Source organism: Mus musculus, chromosome 5 (genome assembly GCF_000001635.26).
Source record: "Mus musculus strain C57BL/6J chromosome 5, GRCm38.p6 C57BL/6J".
In the NCBI taxonomy this organism is placed as follows: domain Eukaryota; kingdom Metazoa; phylum Chordata; class Mammalia; order Rodentia; family Muridae; genus Mus; species Mus musculus.
The window spans coordinates 93,221,623-93,244,177 of record NC_000071.6 but is presented as its reverse complement, the minus strand read 5'-3'; the positions used below and the strand labels follow the sequence as shown (position 1 = coordinate 93,244,177).

Sequence of the window (22,555 nt, the reverse complement as noted above, 5' to 3'; positions counted from 1 at the left end):
ACGTGTCATGAGGATTCCACAGGCTACCCGGTGATGCCATTCAGGAACTTTCCAAACCACGAGCCTGCCTTGCCAGCACTGTCCGTGGGGGTATGCTGTTAGCATGCTGCCAGAGGGAAGGAGAATTGAAGGACTTGGATCATGTTTTATTTCTGCGTACCCTTTGTGCTTTTGAGCGTGACTCTAGCATTGTTTGTTTTAAAAAATATTTTATTGACACGTTTCACTATGCACAAGCATTTCCATGAGGACATTTTCATACATGTTCACAATTCACGTTGATCATATGCACCTGCTACCTCCTTGTGCCCCACTCCACCCCTCCTGATCCCTTTACTCTTCCCACCCACCTCCGTTTACTTGCATGTCTTTTTCTCCCAGTGAGCTTCATTAGGGTTGTTCTCAGGAGCATGGATAGGAGTCTGCTGACAGGAGCATGTGCACCCTACATTTCTCCGCACGTCAGCACTGCTTTTCTCCTCCCATATGGCAGTTTGATTCAGTTTTCCCTTTATTCTCAGAACCGTCTTCGTTTTGCTCCACTTCAGAGACCAGGCTGAGCAGCTGCCTTATCTGCTCCTGTCTGAATTTCAGCCCCACAGGACTCTACTAAAGCTTCTAAACTTTGTGGCTTGTTTGTTTGTTTGTTTGTTTGTTTGTTTGTTTTCTGAGACTAAGTTTCTCTGTGTAGCCCTGGCTGTCCCTGGAACTCACTCTGTAGACCAGGTTACCCTAGAGACCCACCTGCTTCTGCCCTAACTAAGACAGGAAGAAGGGGTTTATTTCACTTGCATTTCCATACCATCATTCATCTTTGAAGGCAGTCAGGGCAGGAACTCAAACAAGGCAGGAACCTAGAAGCAGGAGCTCACACTCCTGAGCTGAGGCCATGGGGATGTGCTTCCTATTGCTAACTCTCCATGGCTTGCTTAGTCTGTTTTCTTATAAACCACCTATGTTCTTATCTGGGACCACCCCCAATAGTCTGGGCCCTCCCCTGGCAATCACTAAGAAGTGTTCCACAGGCTTGCCTCAAGCCGGATCTCATGAAGGCCTTTCCTCAGCTGAGATTCCCTTCTCTCAGATGAGTCGACCTGTCTCAGGTTGACATAAAACTAGCCAGCATAGCTATTGAAAATGTGTGTTATCAGTCTTATAATAAAGTAATTGTAACCCCATAACAGAGGCTGGAGGGTTAGCCATTGTGGCAGAATCCTAAAAAGCACCTAGTGTGGTGCCTGTAATCCCAGCACTTGGGAGGTAAAGGCAAAAGGATCAGTAGTTCAAGGCCAGCATGGGCTACATGGCAAGTCTGAGGCCATCTTGAACTACACTAAACCCTGTCTTTTAAAAAACAAACAAGCAAGCAAAAAACAGGAGACAAAAAGATGCTACAGGTAGCCGTAGAATAATAATGGAACCTCAACTCTCTTCTGCTGCTGTAGCTAAAAGGGAAAAATCCAAATCTTGGAATTTCTATGGCAGGCCTTAGAGAGTATGGGGTTGGGCAGTGGTTGGTCTTATCAGCCTGGGTCATTAGGGGCAGTTAATGTGTGTGTGTGTGTGTGTGTGTGTAAGGGGTTATTATTAGGGATGAAACTCTCTCTCTATTGTACTGGGCAAGACAATTCTTTTTTTTTTTTAACTAAATGAGGCTGTACCTTACCAGCTTGAAAAAGTACAGCCCTGATCTATCTCATTGTAACCAAACAAGCAGTCAAGAAACAAAACACCCTCTCTGACCCTGGATAATTAGGCTGAAATGTTTGGGGGTAGGGAAATCTATTTTTCAGCCCTCTTTCAGCGTGCTTCTCAGAGCCTGTCTTTTGTTACCCCAGCTGAATTTGCATCCTCCCATAAAAATTCCCTGTAGTCTTATCCCTTCCTTCCCTCTTTTACCTTCCTCTCACTCTCCTCTCCCTTCCCTGTCTTCTCTTCCCTTCCCCAGAAGGCCTTCCCTTCCCCTGTGTTAGGGCTTTTATAGTCTATTACAATGGAACATTCCAAATAAAATAAATGCTTGCTAGCCCTAATGTCTTGGTCTGGTTACCTATTTATATTTTCTTGTGCGTCAGAGTCTTGAATGTTGATTTGTTTAAACACTTGGGCTCAAATACACCTCCTGCTCCAGCCTCCCAAGCATCAGGACCACATGTGTGTGTGCACGCACACATTCTTATAATTTCTTGTTGGGATTCTAACAGTAACCTTGGGCCAGCTGATGAAGTGAAGAAAGGACACATGAAGGTACGCTCCATCGCTGCAAGTACTCTTGGCAATAGGCTCCTGACATGCAATACTCTGGCTTCTGCTTTCATTCCAAAGGGACAGCCTTGCTTTCTAGACTCACTGTAATACTGTCTCGGAGTTTTCCTGTTGTAGCTAATATACTGTATTCTTTGCAAAAATAAACGATACTATAAGGCAAAGGCAAGGTATGCAGAAACCTGGGAAGCCTGCATTTCTGTAGTATCTTCTAAGTGATAAGCAATTTCAATTTTTTAATTAAGTTGTAAGGGATTTTAAAATGAGTTTTCAACATTTTGCAGTCTCTATCCTCTTAAAATGCAAATAGACAAACATCTTATAAAACCCAGCTGGGCTTTTTAATAAGAACATTGGTGTTTACACGCATTTTAATAAGTATCACCAACATCTCAACTGCCTTGTCTTTTAAGGGACCACAGATCACCACAGGAACTGACTCCACTTAATCTAGAAGTTAGTATGATGTGAGAATCAAGATGATGTCATAAATTGTTCTCTCAGATACTCCAGTTCATTCTGCCTGCCGTAAAAATCTGTGCCTGAGGAATCCCAAGCTTTGACTCTCCTTAACGATCACTACCCTCATCAAAAGGCAATGTGTCTTAATGGTCAGATTATGAACTCTAACCAGATTTCCTGACTCTAAGTCCTTTAGTGAGGTGTGCAGAAAGTTGGGAGAAGTTGCTTACTGCTGTGTGCTTCTGGTTCCTCCTCTTCAAAGCAGATGACACCACCCACTGGGTTATTGTCAACACACAATGGTATTGCAAAGCCCTTAGAAGAGCGCAGTGCAAACAACTGAATGTTGCTGTAAAGTTTGTTTTGTTTTGTTGTTTTTGGTTTTTTTTGTTTGTTTTTGTTTTTTGTTTTTTGCCTTGTTTGATTGGTCGCTTTGAGACAAGTTCTCATTATGATTCCCAGGCCAGTCTCATCACACAGGGCCACAAAGACAGTCACAGGCCATAAGAAAGACACTACCGACTGTGAAGTGTTGTCTATGGCACAGCGGATGGATGACCTCCAGGCCTACAGAAGGGACCAGGGCTGGCCAGCTACGTCTTCCTCGCTGCTTTTGATGATGATTTTTTTTTTTTTTTGTATCCCTGAAGCTTCTCAAAGTGCCAATGGCATATTTTAAATCTTGATTCATTTATTGTCATTTGTATGGTGGGGAGGTGACTCCATGGCACACATGAGGTGCTTAGAGAACAAGTTCATGTGGGTAGTCTCTCCTTTCACATTCTCGTAAATTCCAGGAATCCAGCTGGGGCAGTTAGGAGCTGTGTACCACACACCTTTGCCAGCCAAGAAGGCTCTATGATTGGTTTTTAATAAATTACTTCATTCATCCAGATTATAAATTAAGAGATGCTCCTTAAATCTGTAGAGCAATTTCTTCCAAGAGCAATCTAAATTAAGACTTTATTTTGCACCTTTGAAAAGTAAGTCTGTTTTTCTGTCTAGTCGTCCTTATAAGCTCAGTGGTGCGTATATTTTGTATTCTCTCTGTATCTCAGTTGTGAGAGGAAGGAAGTGTGGTCCTGTGGACGTGTGCTTGAACAGCCATTTGGAATCCTGAGATATGAGCCTTCTCTTGTTTCTGGGTGACTGGGAAGCCACCAGACCCCAGAGCCTGCTGTGGGGGAAGAATAATCAGTGCATAATACATCTTATTTCAGATTTACATACTTTTGATAATTTTCCTTTTAGTAGGAGGCACAGAGGCCCTTGGATTCCCAGATAAGCACTAGGGGAACCAGGAATGTTAAACACACAGGGTTGTCTCTTCAACCTGCTTTCCACCCAGAAAGCGGATGTGGTTACTAGTCTGCTGGCCTTTGCACTATCTCTGTGGCCCAGACCACACTGGCTCCTCCCCAAGACCCTTATCTTGAGCTTGTCTCTGTTACTTTATAGAACCTGTCTTTGTGGAAGATGTCACTTGTACGTCGTGAAGAGTTCTGATGTACTGAACTTTGTTGTGCACACAGGATTGAATTAATAATCACCAAGAGATGTTTTTCACCAAATTGTGCTGAGCTTAAATATGTGTAAACTACTCAGGGTCAGACTCTTGAAGTTCCAACCAACACCAGCTACTGAGCCGTGATGAACCAGCTGCCTTCGTGCCTCCTGCAGACCAACACTACTAGTTGTGGTGGTTGCTGAGACCTCCTCCATTACTTTATTTATAATAAATAATTGTAATAATAGTAATTTATTTCTATATATTTAATGTAGTAATATACTATAGCTTAGTTTATTAAATAAATTTAAATAATATATTTAATAATTAATAATGATATAAAATATTAAAATAATACTATGTAATAACATGTGCTAGGCAACTATGTTACACCCTCCAAAACTCTTTCTCTTTTAAGAAGATACTCATTTATTTGTGCATATGTGTGAACACATGTATGCTATAATACATGTTTGGCAATCAGAGGACCATTTGCTGAAATCCTTTCTCTATTTTCTTTTTTTTTTAAATTAGATATTTTCTTCATTTACATTTCAAATGTTATCCCCTTTCCTGGCTTCCCTTCCAAAAACCCCCTATTCCATCTCCCCTCTCCTTGCTCACCAACCCACCCACTTCCACTTCCCTGTCCTGGCATTTCCCTACACTGGGGCATCGAGTCTTCACAGGACCAAGGGTTTCTCCTCCCATTGACAAGGCCATCTTCTGCTACATATATGGCTGGACCCATGTGTCCCTCCATGTGTACTCTTTGGTTAGTGATTTAGTCCCAGGGGGCTTTGGGGGTACTGATTGGTTCATATTGTTGTTCTTTCTATGGGGCTGCAGACCCCTTTAGCTCCTTCAGTCCTTCTCTAACTCCTCTATTGGGGACCATGTGCTCAGTCCAATGGTTGGCTGTGAGCATCCACCTCTGTATTTGTCAGGGTCTGGCAGAGCCTCTCAGGAGACAACTATATCAGGCTCCTGTCAGCAAGCACTTGTTGGCATCCACAATAGTGTCTGGGTTTTGTGACTGAATATGAGATGGATCCCCAGGTAGGTCAGTCTCTGGATGGCCTTTCCTTCAGTCTCTGCTCCACACTTTGTCTCTGTGTCTCCTCCAATGGGTATTTTGTTCCCCCTTCTAAGAAGGATCAAAGTATCCACACTTTGGTATTCCATCTTCTTGAGCTTCACATGGTCTGTGAATTGTATCCTGGTTATTTGGACCTTCTGGGCTAACACACACTTATCAGTGAGTGCATATCATGTGTCTTCTTTTGTGATTGGGTTACCTCACTCAGGATGATATACTCCAGATCCATCCATTTGCCTAACAATTTCATGAAGTCATTTTTTTTAAAATATATGAGTAGTACTCCATTGTATAAATGTACTACATATTCTGTATCCATTCCTCTGTTGAGGGACATCTGGGTTCTTTCCAGCTTCTGGCTATTATAAATAAGGCTGCTCTTTTCATCCTATGTGTCCTGGGAATCAAACTCAGGCCATCACTGTTGGAAGCAAGCACCTTTACCATATGATCTGTCTTGTTGGCTCTATTTTTTCCCATAACTTTCTTTTTATATTCAACACTGTGTGTGAAAGCTATGTAAAGCACCTGATGGAGATAAGAGCCCAGAGAACGTTTCTAGGATCTTATCATCTAGTGTTCTTTTTATGTTTCAACAAGCCTGGCTCCACAGAAACTGATGAGTAGCTATGGTCTCCCTGTTTGCAGTCATTAATCGTGTTCACAGAACATGAGGCTGGGGGGGCACGTGATGCACAAGGAAATATTGTATTGGAGGGGCAGAGATTGGTTGCTTAAACTATTGTGGCATTAAACTGTATCTGAAGGGTTTAAGTCATAACAAAACACACACACACACAAAAAATACTTCTGCACAGAAAATATAAGCTCCAAACCTCCTTAGGAATTAATCGCCTAATTAAAACATTGCTCATAAATTACAGCTAGATTAAATGGTTAACTAATAAATGCTTTTATAACCACCAGTTATGGCAGGCATGTAGCCCATGAATACTCTCCAGGCTCCACCAGAAGGTTTCACTTGAGCAAAAAGAGGTAAAGCTTTGGAACTTCATTTAAAGAGAGAATTTCTGAAATCAACTGTGTGTGTGTGTGTGTGTGTGTGTGTGTGCGCGCGCGCGCGCGCGTGCGCGTGCAGTCAGTAAGTGAATGAAGTAGGAGGGCCTCTGGGAGGGATGTGGAGCTGAGGTGGGCAGTGAGCAGCAACTACAGCAGCTACAACAGGAACAAATACGTTGGAAACGGGTAGAAGAAATGTCTGAGGATAACTTTTGTGGCTTCAGAACATTTCCTGGGGGCTGGAGAAGCGACTCAGTAGTTAAAACAACGGCCTGCTTTCCCAGAGGACCGGGGTTCAATTCCCAGCACCCACATGGCAGCTCACAACTGTCTGTAACTCCAAGATCTGATGAGACATAACATGCGGGCAAAACACCAATGCACATAAAATAAAAATAATTTCTTTTTTAAAAAACTTCCTATATTGGTCCCTATTTTCTGGATGTCTACATAGAACTCAGATTTCCCTCATTAGAAACTGAAGCTCAGGGGTAGAGCTATAGCTGAGTGCTAGAGTATCTAACACGTATGGGCCTAGCTTCAACCCTCAGAAGAAAAAGCGGGGGAGCATTTAAGATTCAAAGGGTAACATGGTTGAGAAGTATGTCCATAAAAAGCACACCACTGTGGAAAAATAGATGCAGCATTATGGGAAATGTATGGAGATGCCTGAGAAAATAATAAAATTAGAAATAACGTGGTCTATCACTACTACTTCTGTGTGTATTCAAAGATAATAAAATCACTATCTTTCTTTTAACAACTTCACTTACTTTTGTGTATGTATGTGGGGAACACTCATACAGTGATGTACATGTGTAGTCAGTGGACAACCTCTGTAGTTCCCCCAGAGACTGAAGTCAGGTTGCCAGTCTTGGTGACAGATGTCTTTACTCACTGAGCCATCTCATCAGCCCCGGTACCTTGAAGCATATCTATACTCACCTATTCATTTCAGCATTGCTCACAATAGTTATGACTTGGCACAGCCTAAGTAGCCATTGACAGATAAATGGATAAAATAAATGTCACATACATATAGGAAAGTATTATTCATCCTTTAAAATGGAGAAAGTCTGGCGTGGTGCCTTAGTCCTGCAATTTCAGATTTGGGGAGGTTGAAGGACGAGTATGTGCTTAAGGCTAGCCTGGGCTACATATCAAGTTCCAGGATGGCTCAAAATAAATAACGAGGAAAATCTTCTCTTTGCAACAACCTGGACAGCCCTGGAGAACATTCTGTTCCATAAAATAAGTGAGTCACAAAACACAAATAGCATGTGATGTCACATGTGAAATCTGAAAAATCAGCTTTACAGACATACCTCATTGAATAACCTTTGTAGGTGGCTACAAAGTTTGGAGGTGGGGAAACAGACAGATGAAGGTATAGAGTTTTATTCATGTGGGTGAGTGAATTATGGGCTCTAATGCACAGTATGGTGACTATAATTGATAGTAACATATACCTGAATTTCTAAGAGAACAGATCGTTAAGTGTTTTCAATGCACACATACCCAATAGACAGACATGCCAATTAGCTTGTGGTAAGCATTGCAACGTACACACGTTATACCATCACATGATAGCCCTTCGATGCTCATAGTTTGTTAATCATTACTTCCAAAAAGGTGAGAGAAATTGACACTCATTGAGGAAGACAGCACTATTGCCCTCATTAGGCAGAGGCAGGGCCAGATGGAGACCTCTCCTGTGCCATCTGTCACATCCTGGCAGAGGCAGATGGCAAGTGGGTTTTGGGAAAGGACAGTAGATTTTTGCTGGCTTCTCTCTTGGCAGGAATTTTACCTAATTTCATTCCATCACTTTCACTACCCAGCTCTCTTCTCTCTTGGTCTCTAACCTACCTCAGACAGCTCATTGCTGGAATAGCCTTAAGCACTGAGCATAGATACCAACAATCAATAAGCTAGAAACATGGGGCCGTGAAAGTCTGGCGCCTGGGTGCTGGGGAGGAAGGGACATTGAAATATGGTGGTTGTTCCTAGTGTTTGTCTTAGTGGCTTTTTGCTCTTCTAGGACACAAGTGAAGAGTCCCAAAGCCTCCTTTTAAGTTAAGCTAGAGTCAGCCATCTGCTGAGCTCTAGCCAGGGTACTGGAGGCAGAAGTGGTATGTATCTTTCCTAATCTCTGGTAGGTGGAGGGATGTGTGAGCTTCTGACTCTTCTATGTCCCTACAAGCCTTAAATTTCACTAAAAGTAGCTCTTAAGATGAAGAAAATAGAGAGGTGTGGTGGAGAAAGAGGAATAGAGGGGAAGAGAGAAGGAAGGGAAGGAAGGAGGGAGGGAGGGAGAGAAGATAAGAATAGCCTACCAGCCAGGTTGTAATGCCGAACACCTTTAATCCTGGCACTCAGGAGGCAGAGGCAGGTGGATCTCTTTGAGTTAGAGGTCAGTGTGTCCTACAGGGTGAGTTTTAGGACAACCAGGAATACACAGAGAGACTTTGTCTCAAAAACTAAAACAAACTAAAAAGCCTCCCCCACATTCCTCACGTTCACCAAACATGGAAGGTAAAGAGGTCCTGGTAGACAGAAGAGCCAAGATTTCTCCCTCCTGTTTTCTCAGTCTCTTGCCTCTAGGTGCCTTCTTCCCAAACTGCTGACAGTTTCTTATCAGTATTTGATTGTATCGCTGAGAAATACCCACACTTGGGTACAGTGAGGGCCTCACACTGAATTCCACTACCAGGAATTTCCTCAGAAAAGCTTTGAACTCTAATTGTGGCATCGTGGGTAGTCTGACCCATTAAATAGATGTTCCGGTAGATGGAAGACCTAGGAAACAAGGACTGTTAGCAGCTTAGCCCAAACTGTGAGGCAGAAGAACTGATCTTCACAGAAAAAAAAAAATCATGTTAGCAGGGGTAGGGGTTTGGGGTGTGAAGTCTAAAAACACAGCACTCCTCATCTCTCTCCTCTTCAAGCAGCACCATGGCCCCCACACATGAATCTGCAAGGGGTTGGTGACTTGGGAAAGCCCCGGGAGCCCTCAGCAGCAGCCAAGAGTTTCCTGAAGCCTGGACATGGTCTTGCCATCACAGAAAACTCTTCTCCAGCCTCCTGATCCCCTCACCTGCACCCCTTTCTCAGTCAGAAGTGAACATCAAACTTCCCTCTCTAGTCCCAGATTTTAATATTTCCCCTGCCCCTGCTCTGACGAACTGCAGTTTTAACCAAGGCAAGAACCAGATACTAGCAAATTGGTAATTGTCCATGGAATCGGTCCTCCCTTCATGCATGTGTCTTATTTTCCTTACGAAGACACAAGTCGTGTTGGATCAAGTGCACCCAGTAATGTCATTTTACCTTCATTACTGCTTTGCAAACCTTGTCTCTAATTACAGCCACGTTCTGGGATACTGGGAATCAGAGCTTCAGCGTATGAATTCAGGAGTGGAGGAGGGGCAGGGCACAATTCTGTTCACATCAGAATCTATTTCCAACAAGATGGTGATTACAGATCCTGCCCAAGCCACCTGCTGAAAGCCACCACAGTTCTGCTTAGGATATGCAAAACATCTTTTTAAAATGCATCACAGAACTAAGAAAAATATATGCATAAGCCCCAAACCACATGAAATGGAGACCTAGTTAAATAACAGGTGCAATGAAATGGACGACATTTTGCAGGCTCCTACGAATTAAGAGTTGGTTTGGTTTAGTTTGGGTTTAACCAGACATGATGGCCTGTGCCCTTAATCCCTGCAAAAGCAGGCAGATCTCTTTGGGTGTGAGGTCAGCCTGGTCTAAATAGTGAGTTTCAGGTCAGCCAGGGCTACACAGTGAGACTATGTTTAAACATGAATAAATTAAAAAAAATAATAATTTATTTTGCTGTTTTTAATTTTCATGAAACAGAGAATTTGTTGCTATAAATAAGTCTCAAACAGGCTTATATGATACCCCCCCCAAAAAAAACCCTCAGGCATAGAATTTAGTTTAAAGTAATAAGCCAAAAGATTTCTCTGATTGCCAATTGCTCAGGGAGGAACCCTGCACCCCTCCCCCACCCTAGTTTAGTCTGGCAGAAAGATAGCTATGCATTACATTTGTAAGTCTGTCTGCATACCGGGAACAGCTTCAGAGAACTGGTTCAGTTTATTGGGGGGAGGGTACTTATGCCCCTGGGGAGGTGGCCAGGGTCTCTGGGGCAAGGTCTGTCTGTGTATGGCCCTGTACAATTGTCTGTAACAGTGGTATTGGAAGATACTTCATCTGCATACTCAGGGAGTAGGGGATCTGAGGAGGGAAAACCTTATAAGCTCAAACAAGGAGTGAGGCCTAATAACTGTCAAGATAGTAAATTCTTACTAGGCTTGATGGTGGGGCAGCTGACTTTGTGGTCCAGGTTGGGAGAGGGGAGGGAGCCAATGCCTGCCATCCTCATTTGAGGTGCCAGGGTTGAAGCTTGTCTTAGTCCTTCCCTGGGGGTCATTATGACAGCACAGTAGGCTAATATGTTCACATTACATGACTGGATTCTAGAAGGATCCAACTCTAGACCACAGACTGCTGACTTATTGTGTCCTTAAATGGTGGAAAGGCACTGAGAGAGCTCTAGGGTCTACAAGAGCCTCACCTTCTTGAGCTAATCACCAATGAAAGGCACCTCTTTTTATTTATTTTGTTGTTTTTGTTTGTTTGTTTGTTTCTTTTTAAGACAGGTTCTCTCTATGTAGTCCTGGCTGCCCTGAAACTCACTACGTAGACCAGGCTAGCCTCAACTCCGGGATCCTCCCAAGAGCTCCATCCATTAAGGGCATGCACCACCACACCCAGCAAGGCCCCACCTCTCCCTCCCTCCCTCCTTCCTCTCCTCCCTCCCTCCCTCCTTCCCTCCTCTCCTCCCTCCCTTCTTTCTTTGGTCTCACCCCACCAAACACAGTTTCCCTGTGTAACCCTGGCTGTCCTAGAACTCACTCTGTAGACCAGGCTGGCCTTGACACAGAGATTCATCTGCCTCTGCCTAACAAGGGCTGAGATTAAAGGAAAGCGCCACCACCATCCAACAAGGCTTCACCTCTTAACTTTGATAATATCAGGTGTTAGGGCTTAGAGACATGAATTTAGGAGGGACACATATATTTATTCCACAGCAACATAAAGCAATAAAAAGGAGCTTAAAATACAGATATAGGGCCTAGAACGATGGCTCCACAGTTAAAACATGCTTTCTTTTAGTAATATCCATAATTTGCACTTATCTGTGGCAATGTTATCAGCAGAGAAGACTGGAGAGAAATGTAGACAGTTTCCAGGGGAAACTAAATGTATTTTTAAAATCTAATCTTTCTTATTTGTGGTAAATATGTTCTAAGTGTTTATATAAACAGTAAGCCAACAATTTATATAGATAATAAATAGATAATTTATGACCAGTAAGCTAAAAATGACCTTAAATAGAAAAATACCCAACTTCGTAAGCAATCAAAATAGACAATTTATAAGTGAGGAGCTAAAATGACTTGACAAACAAATAGAGAACTATTCAGTCTCACCAGCCATTAGGGAAACAGAAAGCAGAAATTTGTAAATTCTCTTAGAATTAGATATCATGCTCAAAGCAGCTCACCAGAAAAAAAAAAAAAAAAAAAAAAAAAAAAAGATGCTGTGTTATGCTTCAGAGAAGTTGTTTTACAAAGTGAGATCCAGTAATTCCATTCCGCACAGACGATTCGGCTACAAAAGAAGGGATTGTAGCTAAAGAAGACTTTTTAAATTAGGGATGTTTTTTCTATCTCTTCTTCCTTCTATTCACACTTCCTTCTATCCAATCATTCACTGCCTCAGCAATTCACCTATTAGACCGAGTCAGCACACTAGATGTCCTGTGGGATGTGGTGGAGGAGAAAGGAGACCGGGAACCCATCCAGGATGGCAGTCCTGGAGGTGGGAGAAGGGAATCTCTGGAGATGGCACTGATATCTGAGCCCTAAAGGGAAGAGGGGATTTATATGCATATCATGACAGGCTCCGTGCTCTGGAAGGAGGAATTTGCAAGGTGCATTAGGGGCAGCAGTTAGGAGAACTGGTTATGTGCAGCAGGGCTGATCAAGTGAGTGTGGTAGCATGTAGTCCAGTGACTTTAGGACTCATTTATTAGTGGAGTGTCACATGCCACAAGGTCACATCTTTAGAAGCACCTCAAATGACTGACTTACTCATCAGAATAGCATCTATGACAATCATAACATGTGGCTAAATCAACATGCTTTTATAATTTGATGGTATTATTTGCTAAGCTGTGACTTTGAAAGATCCCTAGCTTGATACCAAAACCTTTGAGAAATTATGTCCATTGTACAGACATTGGACACAGTGCTGTCTACTGCAAGCCTGTGTGACTTTTCTAGACTTTCAGAATTTCACTAAAAAATCTCCATTTTCTTTCTAAAAACAGTTTAATTTTATGTGTATGAATGCTTTGCCTACAAGTATGTGTGTGCACTGTATGTATACCTGATACCAGTGTAGACAGAAAGAGGGCATCAGGTTCCCTAGAATTGGGGTTACAAGCAGTTGTGAGTTGCCATATGGGTGCTGCACCTAGTCCTCTGCAACCACAGCAAGAGCTCTTAACCATTGAGCCATCTTTTCAGATCTCTATATTCTTTAAAAAATATTTTTTTAAGCTGGGCATGGTGTCACATACCTTTGATCCTAGCACTTGGGATGCAGAGGCAGGCAGATTTCTATACGTTCAAGACCAGCTTGCTTTACGCAGAGAATCTCAGGCCAGCCAAGGCTATCTAGTGAAACTCTATCTCAAAAACAAAACAAAACAAACAAAGCCACAAACAACAACAACAACAAATCAAACAAAACCAAAACCAAGATCTGCTTTCACTTTGAACTATGCCTGTGCGTCTGTGTCCATGTGTAGTGAGCACACTTGAGGGCAGGCACTCAAGGGAGCTCTGGGATTCTCTGGAGCTGAGCTACAAGCCATCGTGAGCCTCCCAACCTGAGTTCTGGAAACTGAACTGACCTGAACTCTGCAAGAGCAGTACAGGCTCTTAGCCACCTCTCCAGCCCCTCTTCCTCTGTCCTAACCACACCACATCAATCTAACAAATTTCCTCTCACCTGTTAAATTTGTTCAAATCCAACCTTCCCCTCAGAACTCAAATCCGAAGTCTCCTGTTTTCATTAAATACCCCCACACACTTCATTCATTCTGTCTTCTATACTCCACTAAGAATGCATAGCACACACTGAAGAATTCATAGAAAATAGGTACATATACAAAGTCTTTTTAAATGGAGAGGCATATACCTACACTTGATCTTAACTCAAAGCTGAGAGGTGGTGGGACACTTATTTATGACATGAAAAGGCACACTATACTGCAACAGTTCTCTACTTGACAGTTGTAACCCCTTAGGGGGTTGGATGGCCTTTTCATGGAGGTCACCTAAGATCATCCGAAAACACAGATATTTACGTTATTATTCATAACAGTATCAAGATTACAGTTATGAAATAACAACAAAATAATTTTACAGTGGGGGTCACCACAACATGAAGAACTGCATTAAAGGGTCTCAGCGTTAGGAAGGTTGAGAGCCACTGTTCTAGTGACTTCATAGTTGTCTGATTTTGTTAAGAACCTGAATCAGAAAACAGGGTTAGTGTCTACACTGCAAATGAAGGAACAGAATCTCAGGGAGGCCACATCATCCTCAGTTATTGAGGAAAGAACAGAAAATAGTTAGATACCAGTGACTGCAAAACTTGGGTTACATCATGATGCAATACAACTTTTCAGTATTGGCAATAATCACAGTATATTGTAATAGCTGATTTTGTTACTCTCCTGAGTTAAGTTCTCAGTATAAAGAGGGAATCTTAGCTTCTTTTGTATTCTTGGCACCTACACAGTATCTGGCGATAAAAGAGCCCTGTATTTTCTTAAAAGAGCCCTGTATTTTCTTCTGGGATGAATACATGACAATTGTTCAATAAAACAGTTCAATAAAAAAATGCAAAGTACTTTGTGATAGAACATGCAAATGTGTGGTACAGACAGGAAGGAAGGAGTTGTCCAGAGACTTGAGGGTTAGAGATCGGTGCTCACTGTAACATTTTCTGGAGGTTTTATTGTGGTCTGGAGGTACATCTTAACCCAAGATGAGAACTTGATCTGATGCAAGGAGAAAATACAAGAATAAAGAAATGGAAGGAGCAGGGTGTGTTTATGGTCCATTAGAGGGCTCAGCCTCAATATAATGCAGAGAGAAATAAATGTTGGTTTTGATATGGAGGAGAGAAGCAGTTTGTGGAGCATTTTGGGAGTCACACTGAGGAGTTTGTAAGGCAGAGGGAAAAGGCTAAAACCATGACTTGCGGTTTCAAGGGAAGTTTTCATCCTGGCACGACCAGTATTGAATGAACCCGAGTGTTCATGCCTTAAGTTCTTCCAGCTGTAGTTGTTTCTTATTGGCATTCATCTACCTGAAGTGATTAATGCACATGAAAGGAACTTAGCATGACATCTGCATATAGTAATATGCAGTGAATTTTAGTTATTGATATTGTAATTATTATTAATTGGAGCTGTCTGCTAAAACTGCATTGTATTAGAAATGTTCTAGGAAGACGACTCATTCTATCACACTTGACAGGCCTGAAATCTGACCTATAATTTTTAAAAGTCTTGAATAGGATCTTGTGAGTGGGAAGAAAGACTACGGGAAATGAGTTAAAGGCAAAAATTCTAGAATTCAGGAAGGTACTTAGACCAGTGAGACATAGGGAATGGAGACACTGGCTTAGGGTCGATGATGAATCCTTGGCTCTGAGCAGATCAGATGGCTCTGACCTCACTTTCTACCACTTGAAAACACTAAAAACAATATCCAGGGATGCGTTTTTCCTACATCTATTGGCTGCCACGCCAGGAACAGTATTGATCCCTGGGTTGCACTTAGCCACATTAACCACAAAGCACACATCTCCAAGAAGGGAAGCCTGTGGGTGAAAGGTCTTTAAGGCAATGAGCTCAACCGCCATCTCTGAAGTAAGTTTGTTGACCTGTTTGCAGATGAGCTCCAGCTTGAACGTGATGACCATCTCCAGGCTGGCTACAGGGGTGGGGCGGGGGTAGGGGGCAGGGAGGCGGGGCTGGGTTCCAGGAAAGGTCACACATGGCACCCCCCCCTGCCCTGACTGTTGAGTAGAGTGTCACTTTCAGAGTTGACCCTTGATTTGTTCCTACTGCCTTTCCTCGTTGATGTGGAAAACACTTGAAACCACTGAACTTTGTGGTGAACTTTACAAAGTGATTTTAAGTCATATTCTGACATTTTTAATGATTAGTTATGAAATCCCGAATCTCAAAAACAAACAAACAAACAAAAACCCTTTTTTCACCCAAGTGGGCCGATATCAGACATGCAGTATATATTTAGATCAGGTTTTGAGAATGACAGGACCTTTCTTCACCTGGATGTGTTTGACTCAGCAGTTTAGGATGCTGGAAAATCAGGGGCCACCAAAGGTCAGTCTGAGACAATGGCTCTTCAGTTGGGTGTCTAAGGCTGATGAAGACCAAAAACCGAACATGTGTGAGAGTGAACGAAGGGAGGTGAAGCTTGATTAAGAGAAATTGAAGTGAGAGAAACTCCCTAGAGTGCAGTGGTACCTGAGAGGAAAACGCACTGCTGTGGTTTCTTTCTGGAGTTTTACAAGACTCATTACAGAAGCTGGGCAAAGACTACTGTTTCTGTTGGGTTCGTTAGCTCTCTGTGGCATCATGACCTGAGCCATGGGGACCCACAAGCTCTATGTGTGCTTCCCTGGTCCAACCACATGCTGCTTGCCCATCATCTACCCAGTCAGAGGTGCTTGAAACCCTTCTTTGACCATCTCTGACTTATGCTTTGTTAACAGCTGACCTCCCCTGGATACTAGCTAGCCCCAGCCATCATTGCTACCACTGACCTTGCAGGTATCTGACTGGCTGTTCACTAAACTGGTGTTGTCTTTGTCCTCGTGTGGTCCTTCATGTGGTTAGTCTTCTAACTCTGCCTTGGACCTAAACGCTGTCACAGCTACCAAAGTGCAGCTGTATTTGTTCTCGGTTATCTATCATTTAATGCCTTGGAGTGGTCTCCTACCTGGGATAGGGGGAAGCTTTCTTGTTAGAAGGCGTCACCATTCACAATTTAGTCTGTTATAACTAGCTACATTAGAAGTGGGAGTGGGGGGGGGGAGCACCCTCATAGAAGCAGAGGGAGGGGAGATGGGATAGGAGGTGTCTGGAGGGAAAATCAATAAAGGGGATAATATTTGAAATGTAAATAAAGAAAATATCAAATTTTTAAAAAAAAAAAAGAAGTAAGATTACATTATGCGGCAACTTTGCCTTGCATCTATTACCCGGGAGAAGACCTTTAGAGCCAGCCAGCCTCTGGCACTTCGCAGAGCCCAGCCCTTCTTATCTAGCAGCTTAGTTATCTTGCCCCCAAGGCAAGCTCTTTGCTCAACCAGAGTGTTCCTGAGTTCAATGGTTTAACACTAATGTTCCACTTAACCAAGCATCTGTCTCCATTGTAGCATTTGTGGTCAACATGTAGCTTTCACAATGGGCCTTTCCCCTTCCACCAACAATGGAGTAACTCCTGCCTCCTATTAATGTGGAAAATGGAGGTATTAAAAATAAGTCTGAAGAGCTAAAAGAATAGCTCAGTGGATAAGTGTAAATGTAACTTTTAATATAAGTTTAATCTGAAAATTAATATGGTGGCTGTTTTCCTTTGCCTTAGTTTGTTCCCCAAATAACACACAGAATAACCAAGATTTATTCTAAAACTTCACCTCAATATCTGGGCAGTCAAATGTTCTATCTTAACCCTAAACTAATCTGACTATCTCCCAGCCATATCCTAAATAATACTTGCAATTAGGGCTTTCATAATCCAGCTGCACTCTTTAAGAACTCTCTTCCTCCTCATGACCAAACTAAATCTCTCTCTGTCTCTGTCTCCTCTGTCTCTTTCTCTCTCCCCCCTCTCCTTCCCCTGGCTGGTGGAAGTCCCACCATGTTTTCTCTTCTGCCCAGCCATGAGATTTTCTTTTCTTTCTTTCTTTCTTTCTTTCTTTCTTTCTTTCTTTCTTTCTTTCTTTCTTTCTTTCTTTTGTTCTTTCTTTCTTTCTTTCTCTCTCTCTCTCTCTCTCTCTCTCTCTTTTTCTTTCTTTTTCTTTTTCTTTTTCTTTTAGACAGGAGACTCTTGACCTAAGCAAATGTCATATCTATATTGAAACAACATACAAGGGCAGAGAAACCAGCATTTGAATAACATAAGGATAACCTTTACACAGTGTAAAGTGTACAAAAACATTGTGCCTATAGGCAAGAACATTGTTCTGCAAGCATTGGGACCAGTATTTTAATTCCTCACACCCATATAAAACCCTAGAGTTACCATGTATACCTGTAACCCCAGCATTCTGGGTAAAGACAGGTGGACCTAAGAGCTTGTTTGTCAGGCAGCCCAGCAGAAAAATGGGTAGAGTTAGATCCGGTCTCAAGGCAACAAGGCTGAGGGTGATTGAGGAAAGCATAGATGTCCTGCTCAGGGAGACCTACCAGCACACTCACAGGCATGTACCACAGCACACCACAGCCACAGCACACCACAGCCACACCACACCACACCCTCACACCAAGCAACAACAAGTCTAAAAACACCTTCAAAGCCAGATGTAGTGGATTAAGCCTGCAAACCTAGATAGGCAGAGGCTGGAGGATCTGGCATTTAAGAGAATCGTTGACTACAGGAGAATCTGCCTTTAAAAAGGCAAAACAACTATGTGAGTTTAAGAGACTGTAGGACTCAGTGGGCAAAAGCACAGATAATTGCAGAAAAATCCAGGTGGAGAAAAAATGAGCTGACATCATGAGATTAAGGGAACAGTTGGAAATCTATGGAAAGCATTGAATATCGGGGGGCCGGGGGAGGCTGGCATTTAACACATTAGGGCAAACACATTTGAAATTATCTGAATAAAAATAATAAAGTAGCAACAATTGCAAAGTCTTCTTTAAAATGTTTTTACCACAGGATTTAAAACAAAGCTTGAGAACTTCAGAGCGCAGAGTGGGAGAAGTCGAGTTGCTCTTGAAGGAGAGACATCTCTAGAAGAAGAGCAAGGCAGGGATGGATGCCCACGCTACTGCTGCGGGCAAGCTATGTCATCTTCTCTTGAGAGATGGAGATGTGAGCCACTCTAAGGACCACTGTCAGCACCATGGTGATGCACAGCCAATGGACAGCCTCGGCAGAACTAGAGAGAGAGGAGAGAACATCTGCGGAGAGTGGATAGAAGATGGCGTTCAGTGTTGGCTTTGTTGGGCTCCTGACAGAGCAGACACGGAACGCTGAGTTTGAGCAGCGTTTGGATGAGTTTATAAATAAGAATGCTATGCCAGGCCGGGGTTAGCAATCTCGAGTAGCTATTATCATCCCTAGCCTTGATGGAGTACAGAAGGAATTAATTACTGACACGCAGAGAAAACTGTGAGGAAGGCAAGAGCTGTGGCCGCAAGGTAAAGAGAGAAGGAATCTGCAGGAAACTGGTAACAGAAGGGATAATCCATTTCACTCTGCTCTGGATTTTTAGCTGTGGCTCTTGGCTGACTCCACTTAGAAGTCTCAATGCCAGAGTTGTGATTAGTATGGTTCAAACTGCTTGCTCAGAGCAAAACAGATTAGTGAGACAGAACATCGAGCACGAGCTCTTGTTTCTGCTTTGTTCTGTTTTGTTGGTTATTTTATTTCTTTACATTTCAAATGTTGTCCCCCCCCTTCCCAGTTTCCCCTCTGCAAGCCCCCTATCCCATCCCTTCCCCCTACTTCTATGAGGGTGCTCCCCCATCCATCCCTCTACTCCCACCTCTAGCATTCCCCTACACTGGGGCATTGAGCCTCCACAGGACCAAGGACCTCCCCTCCTACTGATGCCAGATAAGGCCATCCTCTGCTACATGCGCAGCTAGAGCTATGGGTCCCTCTTTGGTTGGTGGTTTAGTCCCTAGGAGCTCTGGATGGTCTGGTTAGTTGATACTGTTGGTCTTCCTATGGGGATGCAAACCCCTTCATATATAGTCCTTGCCCTTACTTCTCCATTAGGGTCCCCAAGCTCAGTCAGATGTTTAGCTTCGAGCATCTGCATCTTTATTTGTCAGGCTCTGGCAGAGCTTCTCAGGAGACAGTTATATCAGGCTCCTATCAGCAAGCACTTCTTGGCATCAACAATAGTATCTGGGTTTGGTGGCTGCAGATGGAATGGATCCCCAGGTGGGGCAGTTTCTGGATGGCCTTTCCTTCAATCTCTGCTCCACTCTTTGTCCCTGCATTTCTTTTAGACAGGAGCAATTCTGAGTTAATATTTTTGAGATGGATGGGTTTTGTTTTCAAGACAGGGTTTCTCTGTGTTTGCCCTGGCTGTTCTAGATCTCACTCTGTAGACCAGGCTGGACTCAAATCCACAGAGATCTGTCTGCCTCTGACTTCTGAGTGATGGGATTAAAGGCCAGTATTACTACTGCCAGGCCCAGCACAAATTCTTAACAAGAATGAAGGAGGGTTGGAAAAACTATTGTGAGAAAAGGGGTAGGGAACCAAAAGATGTCAGGGAACTGTCACGGTAAATTAAAAGAACTGGTTGACACCAGTTAGTACTTTAAAATGAGACCTTTATTTTTATGCTACTACAAGAGCAATAGATAACTGTCAATTTTAATTACCCCAGTCTTCAGCGGCAATCCCTTTCAATTAAATTAAAAAATACATTCAGAATTTTTATATGTACAAATACATTTTTATAAACAAATCATCACACATACTACACAAATCTAAGTCATGTAATGGTCTTTGAATCCAACCAAATCACATTAAAAATTAATCTGATATGTATTGAGTACCTACAAGGTTCAAGAATTTTTTTACACTTTGAAAAAAGAAAGTTTGTCATTTCAAAAAATTTACATTCCAGTGGAGAGTGATGGAAATGGAGGAATATATTCTATAACAATAATACAGGGGCTGGAGAAATGGCTCAATGGCTAAGAGCACCGACTGCTCTTCCAGAGATCCTGAGGTCAATTCCCAGCAACCACATGGTGGCTCACAGCCATCTGTCATAGGATCTAATGCCCTCTTCTAGTGTGTCTGAAGACAGCAAGAGTGTACTCATATCAATAAAATATATAAATCTTTTTTATAAAAAACCAATAATATAAACAAGTAATACATTTTAGGAGATCACAGACATTTTTAAGCATCCCGATAGACGGGGACTACAGGGGAGGAAGTAACGAATTTTTCCATGTGAGAAATCATAGCTTCGCCCAAGCAGGTATCGAGGGAGGCATTAGACCCTGGATGCAATTCGAAGCAGAGCCGGCAGCTGTGCATGAAGGTGTTCTTGGGGAATTCTGAAGGGAACTCATCACAGGTTGTTTCCTCAAACTCTCTGCCCTGGTCCTCTACTGCCTGAAAGTCCCATCTCCACCAACTACAACACTTGAATCCCCTGCCCTCTTTGGGTTGGGTTCAAGCAAGAGACTTAGCCAGAAAGAGATGGGAGGGCAGGGCAAGAATGGAAGACTTTTCCTTCCATCTCTTGTTCAACCAGGATATTGCTTGACAATGGCTGCTTTCCTTTGCTGAGAGCTACGGTGGCTTGGTGGCTCAGTGGCTCATCAGGCAGCTGTGGGCTGTGGCCACCGTTCTTTGCTGGTTTAATAGCTCTCCCTACCTTCGCTCTTTCTGGCCTCAGGGAGAGCTGGTTTTTACTGGTTCTGCCTCTTGCTTGTGTCACCCTTTTTTATTAGCTTCCCACAACTTGGCCATACACATTGGTAACAAACGAAATGAACTTTCCTTAGGTACCATTTAGTATACCATTGTTGTTTACATTACTAGGTCTCCAACTGACATAGGATGCCAGAAAAAAATGGGGCCAAAGACAACTCCAAGGCTACTGGTCCGAGCATCTGGAAGAATGATGGGGTTGCCGTTTATGGAATTGGGGGAAGACTTCAGAGAGAGAATAAGTAGTTCAAACTAAATTCAAGGGGAGCCAGGGTAATCTACGAAGCACAATGAAGAACAGAAACACTTAGAAGATGAGTTTGCTCTTGGCCCGCTGCGAGCTTCTGTTTTAGAAGGTGGAAATGATCCTGCTCAATGCTCCCAAAGGGAGAATAGGATCAAAGCCTTCCTCCAACCCAGGGCTGGCCACAGATCAGCTCACCGTTGAAAAGTAGAAATGAAACAAAGCCATTGCTAGCTGATACCTGGGTTACAACTTAGTAACTGGAAAGCTTCCTGCTTAGAGCGAAGGAGCAAAGCTAAAATCCCTTCTCTGCACAGGCAGCCCTGCTCTGTTAAGACACCTCTTGAGTGCTTCAGTTGCTGTGTCTCATGGGAAAAATCAGATTACTCTAGATTCAAGACTTCCAACCAAGTCTTAAAGCAACAGCAACAAATGTATGGAAACTGCCCAAAAGATCCACTTCAGGGATTTATACATTTGGAAAACTTTGATCAAGTACCTAGAATTTTTTCTTACAATACTGTGATAAATACAAATACATATGTGAATACAACTCCACTCAGCACAGTATAGGTCTATGGGTGGTTTAAACAGCATATCCGCATGTGCTTAAGCCTGCAACTAAACTTAATAAGGGGGTAAATCACACACTACAGCTTTAAAACCCTTGCAGGAGCCTTTCCAGGAAGCAGAGTGCTATGATTTTGTCTGATGACAGGTACTGAAGTAAGCCTATGACAGGGCTGCATTCATTCGGCACAATGGGCTTTCTGTGTCCCAAGGAATCTCTTGGGACACAGCCACTTACCTGGAGCAGGTGGACAGACTCACTGGAGAATGCAGCCTGTAATGGAGCCTCGTGTTTGTCTTTAAGCTCAGATCAGAACTGAGAAATGGCTTGTTGGTCTAGGGCCAGGAAGGCACTGACAACATTCTAGAGAAAGTTGGCAGGTGGACAGCAGAGCCTCGGGACTTGGACTCAGTTGTTTCCCAACATTCTGGCAGAAAATGACCTTTCTTTATAAAGTAAAAAAGACTTTTCTTTTTCTGCTTAGAGCTAGAAAGTTTTATGTCTAAAATAAATATAATTTATGTCCCAAGAATTCTCAGGTCTA

At 42.9% G+C, this 22,555-nt stretch overlaps 1 long non-coding RNA gene across 1 annotated transcript in view; it reads right to left on the bottom strand.

The window, feature by feature from the left end:
• Positions 1 to 22,531, bottom strand: part of Gm42116 — a 33,545-nt gene extending 11,014 nt beyond the window's left edge. Inside the window, exon 1 of the long non-coding RNA XR_880436.1 lies at positions 22,249 to 22,531. This is a non-coding gene — a long non-coding RNA (predicted gene, 42116). The remainder of the gene's footprint in view (positions 1 to 22,248) is intronic.
• Positions 22,532 to 22,555: the final 24 nt, after the last annotated feature.